Source organism: Neoarius graeffei, chromosome 3 (assembly GCF_027579695.1).
Source record: "Neoarius graeffei isolate fNeoGra1 chromosome 3, fNeoGra1.pri, whole genome shotgun sequence".
Lineage (NCBI taxonomy): Eukaryota > Metazoa > Chordata > Actinopteri > Siluriformes > Ariidae > Neoarius > Neoarius graeffei.
Genome location: NC_083571.1, coordinates 79,776,400 through 79,788,928, shown reverse-complemented (window position 1 = coordinate 79,788,928; position 12,529 = coordinate 79,776,400). Strand labels below are relative to the sequence as shown.

Genomic DNA, 12,529 nt, shown 5'->3' with positions numbered 1-12,529 from the left:
TTGGACTGTGGGGGAAACCGGAGCACCCGGAGGAAACCCACACGGACACGGGGAGAACATGCAAACTCCGCACAGAAAGGCCCTCGCCGGCCACGGGGCTCGAACCCGGACCTAACAGCGCTAGCGGACCTAGCGACAGCGCTAACCACTACACCACCGTGCCGCCCCTTCACTAAACTTGACCTCTGCAATTCAGTGATGTGCGGTCAGGGGTGGCAGGTGAGGCAGGGCCTCACCGGTCATCATCCAGCCATCATGAGATGTAATGAATGTAAATAATGATAACAATAAAGATTTGTCCAATCATCTGTGCTATATATGCCATTTCTGTATGATTCAAGCAATTTCAATCATTTTTGCGATCAAAATCGCCGTATGTGCCTATTTCCTATTCAATTGCAGCGAATATGCAGCGACGTGAGGCAGCACCAAGCCGTGCCTCATGTCAGATTGCGCAATCCCTTGTTAACTGGGTTGAGTGCGTGCCTTTTGCTTACTCTGTGTATGCTACCAACGTAATGCTGTATTAAAATGTTTTTTATACATTGTAGACATGTGTATAATATGTCCTCACTTTCCTTATAATATGTAATGTTTTCTACGTATGTGTATCACTTATTTAGTGTTAACAATTTGACATAAAGCCGCACTGAAAAGACATGAGGTGAGGCAGGCAGTAGCTCTGCCGCAGTGCAGAGGGCGTACGTGAGCTCAGTTATTCTTGTTTGGTGGTCGCTTCTTCTCTACATCGTCATGTAAAGTTTAATTTGGACTGTTGTTGGCTTGTTGCGATTGACTGCAACAAATTAATGGAGGATGTAATAGCTTAACTGAAAGGTTTCTCAAAGTTGGACTTTCAAGGAAAACTGGATGTGATAAAGAATGGACGGCCAACGCTGGAGCTAAAGGAATTACTTCAAAGGACTGGGCAGAAGATAACCCAATCGTTTCAAAGTGAGTGGTACAACCGAAAAGATTGGCTGTGTGGCTGTGCTACAAGAAACCGCCTTTTCTGTTATTCCTGTCTCTTGTTCTCAACCAGTGACAATGTCTGGACTAACATGGGATTTTGTGACTTAAAAAACCTACCAAGAAGCCTCCTGAAACATGAATGCTCAGCTACTCACATTCAAAGCCAAATTGCTTTAAAAACTTTTGGGACTTCTCGAATAGATGTGGCTTTGAATGAACAGCACCGGCTAAAAATTAGCATGCACAACGCTATTCATTTTTCATTCTTCCTTGGCCAAATATGTACCTTCAAATGTACCTTATGTAAAGAATGCTGCTATGAGATATGAAACTAATCGGTATTTGGCAAATATTTTGGTGCATATTTGAAAATCTGATTTTGAAAAAGTCAGTGCCTCACTAGCCACAAACCTCACCACACATCACTGCTGCAATTCCAATAATCTAGCATGAATCCATGAGTTCTATGAGAGGAAGATGGCCTTTAGCACCACCTCTGGCCACTTTGAGTACTAGGACATGCCATATGGGCTTTCTTGAGTGCCTTCAGTGTTCCAATATTAATCAGTGTGCCTGATTAATGATGTCCTACAGGACATGCTTGGGAGGATTGTTATTGCTTACTTTGATGGCATCTTGGCCAAATATGCTCAGAACATCTACGTCACTCTCAGCTAACCCCATTGTAGTGTGTGCTTGGGTCTCAATCACCCTGTTCTCAGGGAATACTAACCCCACAGACTCCCCTGCAGTAGATGATTGGTTTAGATAGAGTGAGCAAGTATGGGAACACACCCCTTGCTTTGAACAAGTATCACAAATCTCTGCAAACAAAGTGTTTGCAGACTGACATAGAGGTGAAACACCACAGTATGAGCCATGTGATCAAGTATGGGTGCCCACCAAGGACATCAGGAGTTGGTGCTGCAGGAACCTGAGCCCCTGTTACATAGGCCTATTCAAGATCTCTATCCATCCATCCATTATCTGTAACCACTTATCCTATGCAGGGTTGCAGGCAAGATGGAGCCTATCCCAGCTGACTATGGGTGAGAGGCGGGGTACACCCTGGACAAGTTGCCAGGTTATCACAGGGCTGACACACAGAGACAAACAACCATTCACACTCACATTCACACCTATGGTCAATTTAGAGCAAATAATTATCCTAACCTGTATGTCTTTGGACTGTGGGGGAAACCAGAGCACCTGGAGGAAACCCACCCAGGCCACATGCAAACACCACACAGAAAGGCCCCCTTTGGCCACTGGGCTTGAACCCAGAACCTTCTTGCTGTGAGGTGACAGTGCTAGCCACTACACCACCATGCCACCCCTATTCAAAGTCTTATACCACATAAACAAGATCACATACAAGCTGGACCTACATTTGTTGTGTGGAGGGTATGGGTGATGGAGTTGTTCTGTCATGTACATGTTTTGACCTATGAACTATGACTCCCAGAACTCACCAGCACTCTCACATTCACAGTCACCAGAATACTGGTTGCACACACCTAGACTCAATCACTAACACAATATATAAGCACACACAAAACACTCATTGCGAAGTAAAGCTCAGTGTGGATTTGCCTGACTTACCAAGCCTTTGTTCATTGCTCAGGTTATTCTGGTTTTTGACTTTGTTTATTCCTGGTTTTCACGAGTTTGGATTTGCCTAGTTCTTCTAGTAGATTTTAAAATATAAGTACGCCATTGTGTATTCCTTAGAATAGAACAGAGCAAATAACTAAATCTGACGACAGAAAACAACCATATGACACTTGTTTCATCTTGAAGGCCTGGAAAAAACTGTTCTTTCTCAGAGTCATGAGTGCTTTGGGAGACATGGCCACAATACAAGCTCAGGCAGACCACCCACAAGCCACACACACAACACACACATTTCTAATCTTCTGCATATTCCCACACTGTGATCAGATGTTATTAGAGAAATAACTGCTGCCTGATAGAAGCTGATTACTCAAATTCATTCAGACTGAGGTTTATGAAACTTTAGTAAAGTACCACCAGCTGTGCTGACAGTTTGCCTTCAGTTAAAAGCTAATGGCTGTGGTCTTCATCTAGTGTTGTTTTTTTCTGATCTTTGAGTTGAATTTAAGCATTTTTTTCATTATGTAGTTTCTTTGGTAGGCAAAAGTGCTTAGTCATGACACATTTGATTGGTATTCAGACAGTGACAAAAATGAGTAGCTTTATGCGTGCAGATGGCAGTGGAAAACATCCAGGTGTCTTACACACATGTCTGGGAGACTCCGCACTTCGGTGTGACGCATAGGTCTGAGAGTCATAAAGGATAAAGGTAATGTGCTTTACTCACACAGACATTCATGCACTGACAAACACAGTCGTGCATGTGAACATGAACTGGTGACCTGAGATGGCTTTTTTCACTTATGTATGGCAAGCCTTGGAGACAAACTTGGCAAAAATGTAGACCTGCTCACTCTCCAATATACCCCAAGGGTACAAGAATTAATACTTACGGGAAGCAGAGTTTTCCTGTCCCCTTTACAGACACACACTCATGCACACAAAGTGAAAGATATTTCACCACCGCTGTAGGGTGAGTTGACAAAACAGCTGTTCGAAGAATTGCCAAAGCTTAGAACATTCCACAACATTATTAAGACTTCTAGAAAGAAGCCCAACAATGTGGCGCCTTTCGGATCGGATCATTTTCCTCTCACGTCGTCCATCCTATCAAACTTGAAGTGCATACAGTAGTTTATCCATTTCAAAAGACTGTAAAGAGATTTTCTATATATCTGATTGCCAAGATTTTTCATATACCTGATCTTCTCAAGAGTGAAGTGTTTCACACATTCCACAACATCTTGGAGAACGCTTGTAAATATTGTGGACATACCGTTTGCTTTGGCTTTATTTTCTTACACCATCCTGACAGTTCCACACCTCAGACAAATACCCACGACCCATTAACACACTCATTTTGCCCTCATACACCCCTTCCAGTGGTCAAGCCATTACTACAGCAACTCTGATGTTCACTATTTAAAAATAGTGATGGTTTTTTGATTGAGGATGCAATAGAAACAATATAAAACTATTTTGCTTGGGAATCCTCCTGATAGGAGAGGTAAACAGACACATGGAGGTAAAAACAACCATTTTTCATTTCGTAAAAATGGGCATTTTGTCAATTCAGTATGGACAGAAATAAAGTTCACGTCTTAAAGTTTCCCTTTCTGTGTTTTATAGTCTCTTTCACACATGTACTGTGGACAGAAAAATACCAGCAATTAATCAGGAATGCAAGCCAGAATCCAAATCCCAGGAAGTCTGATGTGGTTAACTGACATTTTCTTTTTGTCCTGCCCCATAATTACAAAAGACTTTTACTAGGTCTTGTACAATTCCTGGGAAATTATGGGGACATCACCAGGATGAGAGTGAAATTTCTACGAATATTTATCCTATAAACACTGACACCTTTAAAACATTAGCACAGTGAAGTGTCCGCAAAGAGAAATGTCTGAAATTTTAACTAATTCTGTAATGAAGAAGCTGTTAACCTGTTATTGTGAGAAAGAAATTCTTCATCAGGGGAGTGGTATAATACAAAATGCAAAAATCACCAACAGACTTTGGGAGTGAGGCATTTAAGCAAACTAAACTGTTTCCTATATAAATTCCAGCAAAAAAAAAAAAGCATTGCCACATTTTGTAACAGGACTTGCAGTGCCATCGTGAACATGTGTATCCTGGTGAAATACTGTTTGAAGCTAGACAGCCTTACGATTTCATAAAATCAGTGAAATTTAGTTCCCTCTGAAATTTGATCATGTGATATGTTTATTTCTGTAATATCTGGGAAAAAAAACAGGCCATTCTGTGGCTGGGAAGTTATTTAATTTGAAGGGACTCCCGAGCAAATAATGTGCATGAAATCGCTCGCTTCACACAGTCAAGCAGACAGAGGAAGTCCGTGTGTGCATGCCCAGGTTTACTTTCTTCTTCTTCTTTTGGGTTTTACGGCAGCTGGCATCCACAGTGTTGCATTACTGACATCTACAGGTTTACCTTGACCGTGCACTGACAGTTCCATCATTCTGTCGCTAAACGAACAGCTGATCACACCGAGGTGCTCGCTGACCGCCGATATTTATTAGTTTGGTTCTACGTTTCCTTTCCTTCGCAACATAATACCTTTTCTTCTCACTTTCCATTACTGTAGTTGGTCTTTCACGTTTCATTTGCACACTCATGTCCTCCATTTTCCTCTCCTGTTTCAAATTTGTATCCCACAATGCCTTGTGTGAATGGGGAAAGCCCACCATGTGATGCATGATGTAGTATCTTGAATTGGGTCATGGTGAAGCAGGAAAAAATAGTGGAGAATTTAGAGCCACGTGGCCCTAAATTAATTAATTATTCTATTTTTAAAAAAAAACTAATAAAATTGGAAGTCTGTGATTCGAATTCAGTAGCTTTCGGTCCACTAAACAAAAATAATTGGGTGTCAGGGAAAATCCTTTTCATGACCTACACTTGAAAAATCTAAAAGGCAGTCTACCTTTAAAGGTCCCAAGTCTGAATGACACAAAACCCAAACCTTACCGTAAACTGGCAACTTAAATGGAAGGCACCTCATCAGCACAAGGACAGATGGGATTGTTTCAGCGCTGACTCAACAAATCCCACACCATGCCACAGGCCTGTCAAGCCTTTGGTGAGAGCCACCATTTGGCTCAAAATGTTCATACCAAACACACAGCTCCACTCCAAAAATAACTACACATCTTCTCCTAGTGTAGACAGAAGACAGAGGCCTCAGTACAGCTGCTATAATTGGAAGCTAATGACAGAGGATGGTAGAAGAGTTGTTCAGTCTCTTGTGAAGAACACTCAAAGTGGGCTGTGATAGATAACGAAAGTGAGTATGATGGATAGAATGGAGAGAATTTTTTTAAATTAGATTCGTTCTAATAATTAACAGAGACAGCTACAGGCTAAGGTCATAAATTGATCGCCATCCAACTGCTGGATTTTTTTTTTTTTGCATAAAGGTCAGAGATACATGTTTTCTTTACGTTGTGATCCTTCTGTCTCACTTCCTGACATGCTTGTTTTAATGTGAAACAGAATCATGACTCATTCATACAGTAAAATACAGCGCGCGAGATGCGGTGAAGATTTTGTTTGCTCAAGTCAGGCCGCAAGTTTGTGTGGTTTCAGATCACTTCACTGATTAGACCGAAAGCAGAGAACAAAGTGAACACATTCGCATGCTTCCATCAAATCAGGCATCAAGACCATTCTTCTCACAGCTCTTTCATTGTCCTTGAGCTGTCCTCAGAGTGAAAGTCTCAGCTCGTTTGTCTTCATCACTGACTGGCTCATCTTTCATGGAAAGTTTGTCACTTTGTACGTTTAAAAATGGGTTGAAACTCGATGAAAGAAAGCTGACTCTTGTGCTGTGCACACACTACAAACTCACACTCACGTTCATTGCCATACACTCTCATATACTGTACTGACTCCATGCTCGATTGCCAATTCGTCAAAACAGTAATCTTTATAATGAGTCTGGCTCTCAAAAGCCATCACTAATTAGCGACTCCAAGTCGACTGGCAGACTCCAACTGCCATGGAGGTTTCTGTGATGGGCATGACCACATCCATAATCCACAAAGAAGGAGATGGCTTGCCAGAGTAAGAAAACTGTAAACAGCAAAATAAATAAATAAATAAATAGCATAAATTCTACACTTGAGAATTACAATGAGTAGTTTTCCACTAGTAGTTTTCTCAAAGATTGGATAGGTTGGAGTTAAAAGTCAGGAATAGAAATCTAAATAGAGAACTCATCATTATCCCTACAGTTTCTCTGAGACAGCTGGGAAATAAAAGAGCTCAGTAGATTCTTCTACTTGTATCTCAGGTCTTTCAGGTGTTCTTTTGAAACAGAATGCATCACCAATCTCACATGTCTCCTCTTGAGTTTCAGTGCGTTGTTTTTCATGTTTATTAACTTATCAAATTTACTTCACGCACATTACTGTATACATGGAGAGACGTACAATTTACTTTTGATATATTATCATGTCTCAGTATATTTGAAGAAATTAACACATTTGATATGCTAGTATCAAGTACTTGGAAAGACGAACACTAGTTTATGTTAGTATGTGAAAGTATACTTGAAAAGAAGGTGTCTAGTAAACTATTATTTTATACTAGTATACTAAATAGCCAGGTCTATATATTTAAGGTCCACTTTAAATTATTTATTAAGTTTTTATGTAAGTTTTTATCACGTGACTTTATATCAATAAGTTAGAAGACTTTTTTTTTACATTCAAGCATTTAAAGTTGTATTTGGAAACCTATCAATGAAATCAATCAATTAATCAATCAATTTGGAAATCAATCAATCAATCAATTTGGAAATCAATCAATCAACGATCAACCAATGAACCAGTCAAGAATAATTATACACAAAATGTTTGTTTTAGTGCAATTAACAAACTCCTTGGTGGTGAAGTGATAAAACATTTGCCTTGTGGTCAGCATGTTATAATCCTACTCATGCCAGTCATGGCCTTTCTCTCTTCTTTAATCTCAGACAAATCTCACATCCCCATTTCCTCTCATTCTATCTCTCCTTAAGAATTGTAGAAGGAAAAAAATGTGGCAGAGTTGCTACCTAAATGAAACCAAAGTGAGAATCATTATTAAAGATATTAAAAATATTAAAGACGGATGTTTTTGCAAAGGATTTTTCCTTTTCCTGGCCTGATTTTATATGTACAGTAAGTATATGTATAGAAGACTGCTCAGATATCTACAGTGGTGCTTGAAAGTTTGTGAACCCTTTAGAATTTTCTATATTTCTGCACAAATATGACCAAAAACATCATCAGATTTTCACACAAGTCTTAAAAGTAGATAAAGAGAACCCAGTTAAACAAATTAGACAAAAATATTATACTTGGTCATTTATTTATTGAGGAAAATGATCCAATATTACATATCTGTGAGTGGCAAAAGTATGCGAACCTCTAGGATTAGCAGTAAATGTGAAGGTGAAATTAGAGTCAGGTGTTTTCAATCATTGGGATGACAATCAGGTGTGAGTGGGCACCCTGTTTTATTTAAAGAACAGGGATCTATCAAAGTCTGATCTTCGCAACACATGTCTGTGGAAGTGTATCATGGCACGAACAAAGGAGATTTCTGAGGACCTCAGAAAAAGCATTGTTGATGCTCATCAGGCTGGAAAAGGTTACAAAACCATTTCTAAAGAGTTTGGACTCCACCAATCCACAGTCAGACAGATTGTGTACAAATGGAGGAAATTCAAGACCATTGTTACCCTCCCCAGGAGTGGTCGACCAACAAAAATCACTCCGAGAGCAAGGCACGTAATAGTCGGCAAGGTCACAGAGGCCCCAGGGTAGCTTCTAAGCAACTGAAGGCCTCTCTCACATTGGCTAATGTTAATGTGCATGAGTCCACCATCAGGAGAACACTGAACAACAATGGTGTGCATGGCAGGGTTGCAAGGAGAAAGCCACTGCTCTCCAAAAAGAACATTGCTCCTTGTCTGCAGTTTGTTAAAGATCATGTGAACAAGCCAGAAGGCTATTGGAAAAATGTTTTGTGGATGGATGAGACCAAAATAGAACTTTTTGGTTTAAATGAGAAGTGTTATGTTTGGAGAAAGGAAAACACTGCATTCCAGCATAAGAACCTTATCCCATCTGTGAAACATGGTGGTGGTAGTATCATGGTTTGGGCCTGTTTTGCTGCAGCTGGGCCAGGACGGCTTGCCATCATTGATGGAACAATGAATTCTGAATTATACAAGCGAATTCTAAAGGAAAATGTCAGAGCATCTGTCCATGAACTGAATCTCAAGAGAAGGTGGGTCATGCAGCAAGACAACGACCCTAAGCACACAAGTCATTCTACCAAAGAATGGCTAAAGAAGAATAAAGTTAATGTTTTGGAATGGCCAAGTCAAAGTCCTGACCTTAATCCAATCGAAATGTTGTGGAAGGACCTGAAGCGAGCAGTTCATGTGAGGAAACCCACCAACATCCTAGAGTTGAAGCTGTTCTGTACAGAGGAATGGGCTAAAATTCCTCCAAGCCGGTGTGCAGGACTGATCAACAGTTACCGGAATCGTTTAGTTGCAGTTATTGCTGCACAAGGGGGTCACACCAGATACTGAAAGTAAAGGTTCACATACTTTTGCCACTCACAGATATGGAATATTGGATCATCTCATCTCATCTCATTATCTCTAGCCGCTTTATCCTTCTACAGGGTCGCAGGCAAGCTGGAGCCTATCCCAGCTGACTACGGGCAAAAGGCGGGGTACACCCTGGACAAGTCGCCAGGTCATCACAGGGCTGACACATAGACACAGACAACCATTCACACTCACACCTACGGTCAATTTAGAGTCACCAGTTAACCTAACCTGCATGTCTTTGGACTGTGGGGGAAACCGGAGCACCCGGAGGAAACCCACGCGGACATGGGGAGAACATGCAAACTCCACACAGAAAGGCCCTCGCCGGCCCCGGGGCTCGAACCCAGGACCTTCTTGCTGTGAGGCGACAGCGCTAACCACTACACCACCGTGCCACCCATATTGGATCATTTTCCTCAATAAATAAATGACCAAGTATAATATTTTTGTCTCATTTGTTTAACTGGGTTCTCTTTATCTACTTTTAGGACTTGTGTGAAAATCTGATGATGTTTTAGGTCCTATTTATGCAGAAATATAGAAAATTCTAAAGGGTTCACAAACTTTCAAGCACCACTGTAATACACATCTTAGCTGAAATATAACCCGTATATCTGGATTACTTTGTTTACAAACAAGGATGGTGTAAACAAAGTAATTAAAATGTGTTCTTTTTTCCCCCAATATGTACACCTCTACTACAGGCATCAAAACAGAGCCTTTCTCAATCAAAGTCCTAGTTGCCTTTAGATTATCACTTTATTTTCAGATAATTAGCCTACTGTCCATTTATGAAAAGATCTAACTTCCTCTAATCATTGTAAAAAAAATAAAAATATAATAATAATAATAATAATAATAATAATAATAATAATAATAATAATCTAATTAAGTTATGTGGACTTTTGTCTTGTCTTGAACTTCAATTGTCCTGATGAGTTTTGGACATTGAACTCAAGTTTATAAGATTTCAAAAAATGAAAAAACTCCATTGTCTTGACTGCTTGTGAATTTTGTCTCTGTTCTTTTGACTCATGCCTGTAAGTTATAAGTTGAGTTTAGTCATGGTGAACTTTTGTTTCTCAATTTAACCAACTTGAAATTTTTTATAGTGCAACTAATAAACATGCACTCATACACATTTAAAGAGCACATGATGCGTCACTATGCCTACTTGAGACACATTAATTCGATGTCAGTATATAGTCTGTCTATGTCTGTGCCAGTATTTAAATGGTAAAATGAAGAGAGCTCATGTTAAGTGTCCAGGGAAGCAACAATGACTTAGAAACATCCATCCATTGCAGGTCATGGGTAAGTTCGAGTTGATCCCAGCTGACTTCGGGTGAGAGGCCTGGGCAGGTCGCCAATCTATCACAGAGTTAACACATTACATTACATTACAGGCATCCAGAGGGACATACAACAGAACTCTGACATGTCACATAGGTGCCTTGTTCAAGGGCACTTCAGCCATTCCTGCTGGTCCAGGGAATCAAACTGGCAGCCTTTTGGTCCCACAGCTGCTTCTTTAACCTTTAGGCCATGGCTTCCCAAACACAAACATTCAAACCTATATTCAATTTTGAGTAGTCAACTGAATTAATCAACGTCTTTGACCTGTAGGAGGGTGTAGTGAGGCACAAGAAGAACATGCAAACTCCACACAGAAAGGCCCCAGTCGGCCACAAGGCTTGAACCCAGAACCTTCTTGCTGTAAGGTGACAGTGCTAACCACTACACCATCGTGCTGCCCAAGTTAGAAACATTTCGTACATAAACCCTACTGTATAACACCATCTGTGTTCTGAAGTTATGAGAATATGTGAGAACCAGCAATAGAAAATATTCATGTCCATATGAGAGAGAGAGAGAGAGAGAGAGAGAGAGAGAGAGAGAGAGAGAGAGAGAGAGACTGTGGTTTGGCTGTGACATAGTCTTCTATTTCAAATTTCCATGCAGAGCAGAAACTATGAATAAAGTCCATGAGGTGAGAGAGGATGTTGCTACAGTCTTTGTGCACATTAGCGCTTTTTCATATGTCTGTGCACGTATCTGCCAATCAGTCAATTTGCAATTCCAACCTTGAGCTTTGGTGTAACCACTACCCACACAGCTGCAACTGTCCATACTGCATGTGTCTAACATACGTCTTCAAAGCCATATCCTCCCTCAGCTCCATCAAGATACATATACATGCAAATCAACGTCACGCCATGAGCGCTCATGCTGCAACCAAGATCTACCACGGGGTTCGGTGCTTTTCCTGTCATGAGTGCAAACCACAGGAACCGAGAAAGGCTTGGAGCGGAACAAGGAAAGCAGGACTTGTAATTACAAACCATGAATACGGACTCGATACATATTCATCCTCAGATGAAAGATCAAATGCCCTGAAACTGTTTGGCTGAGCCACGGCAAGGTTTCCACCCATGGTCAGAGTCGGAGAGGGCTGCATTCAAGAGCCAGGGAGAGTTTTAACAAACACAATCATACACATGCTTAGGAAGACACTGAACAGATGTGCCAAACACTCACTTTAATAAGTCTTTCTGCGTCAGAGAATGGGGTGTCTGCAGCACGTCTTTGTGTTGTAATAACTCCATTGTGGTTCTATGAGAGAGATAATGTTTGTGTGTGTTTATGTGTATGTGTGCACAATAACATCTATTGATCTTCTGCACTAATCTGTTCCATGTGCAGCTCATCTGTGTCATGGCATCTGATAAAACATAATGTCTGAAGTTTACAAAGAGGAAGGAGAGGTTTTTTTTATTCTCCCTCTGATGTCCATCCTCCTTAGACTTTGGTGCAATAACCTGAGATAACGTGACTTGGAAATCCTGAACTTGAACGCAAGGTTAAATTAGGACAAGTCACTCACCCTCCTTTTCTGAAGTGTGTGTGTGTGTGTGTGTGTGTGTGTGTGTGTGTGTGTGTGTGTGTGTGAGAGAGAGAGAGAGAGAGAGAGAGAGACTGAATGATGGGTGTGTTTGAGAAAAATATCTTTTGTATACATATATACACCATATACGGACTTATACATAAACACATATCCAAAAAGATGGTGGAATGGCATGAGCACATAATCATGTGTTTATATGTGTGTACAAATATCCAAATGATGTCACAAGAATAGAAATATCTGAGGGTTTTGACCTTGTGGAGACAATTAGCTGGTCCCCATGAGGAAAACTCCTCCTCCTGTCCTCCTCCAAGTCACCAAAATGTTTCCTTTGGTTACTGGGGTTAGAGTTAGGTTTATGTGTAGGCATAACATTAAAGGCAGGGTACGTAATTTATTTTAGAAGC

General features: G+C 40.6%; 1 protein-coding gene across 2 annotated transcripts in view; it reads right to left on the bottom strand.

Moving 5' to 3' along the window:
- palld (palladin, cytoskeletal associated protein) overlaps positions 1-12,529 on the bottom strand; it is a 178,636-nt gene that overhangs the window by 104,287 nt on the left and 61,820 nt on the right. The gene's annotated exons all lie outside the window — the stretch shown is intronic.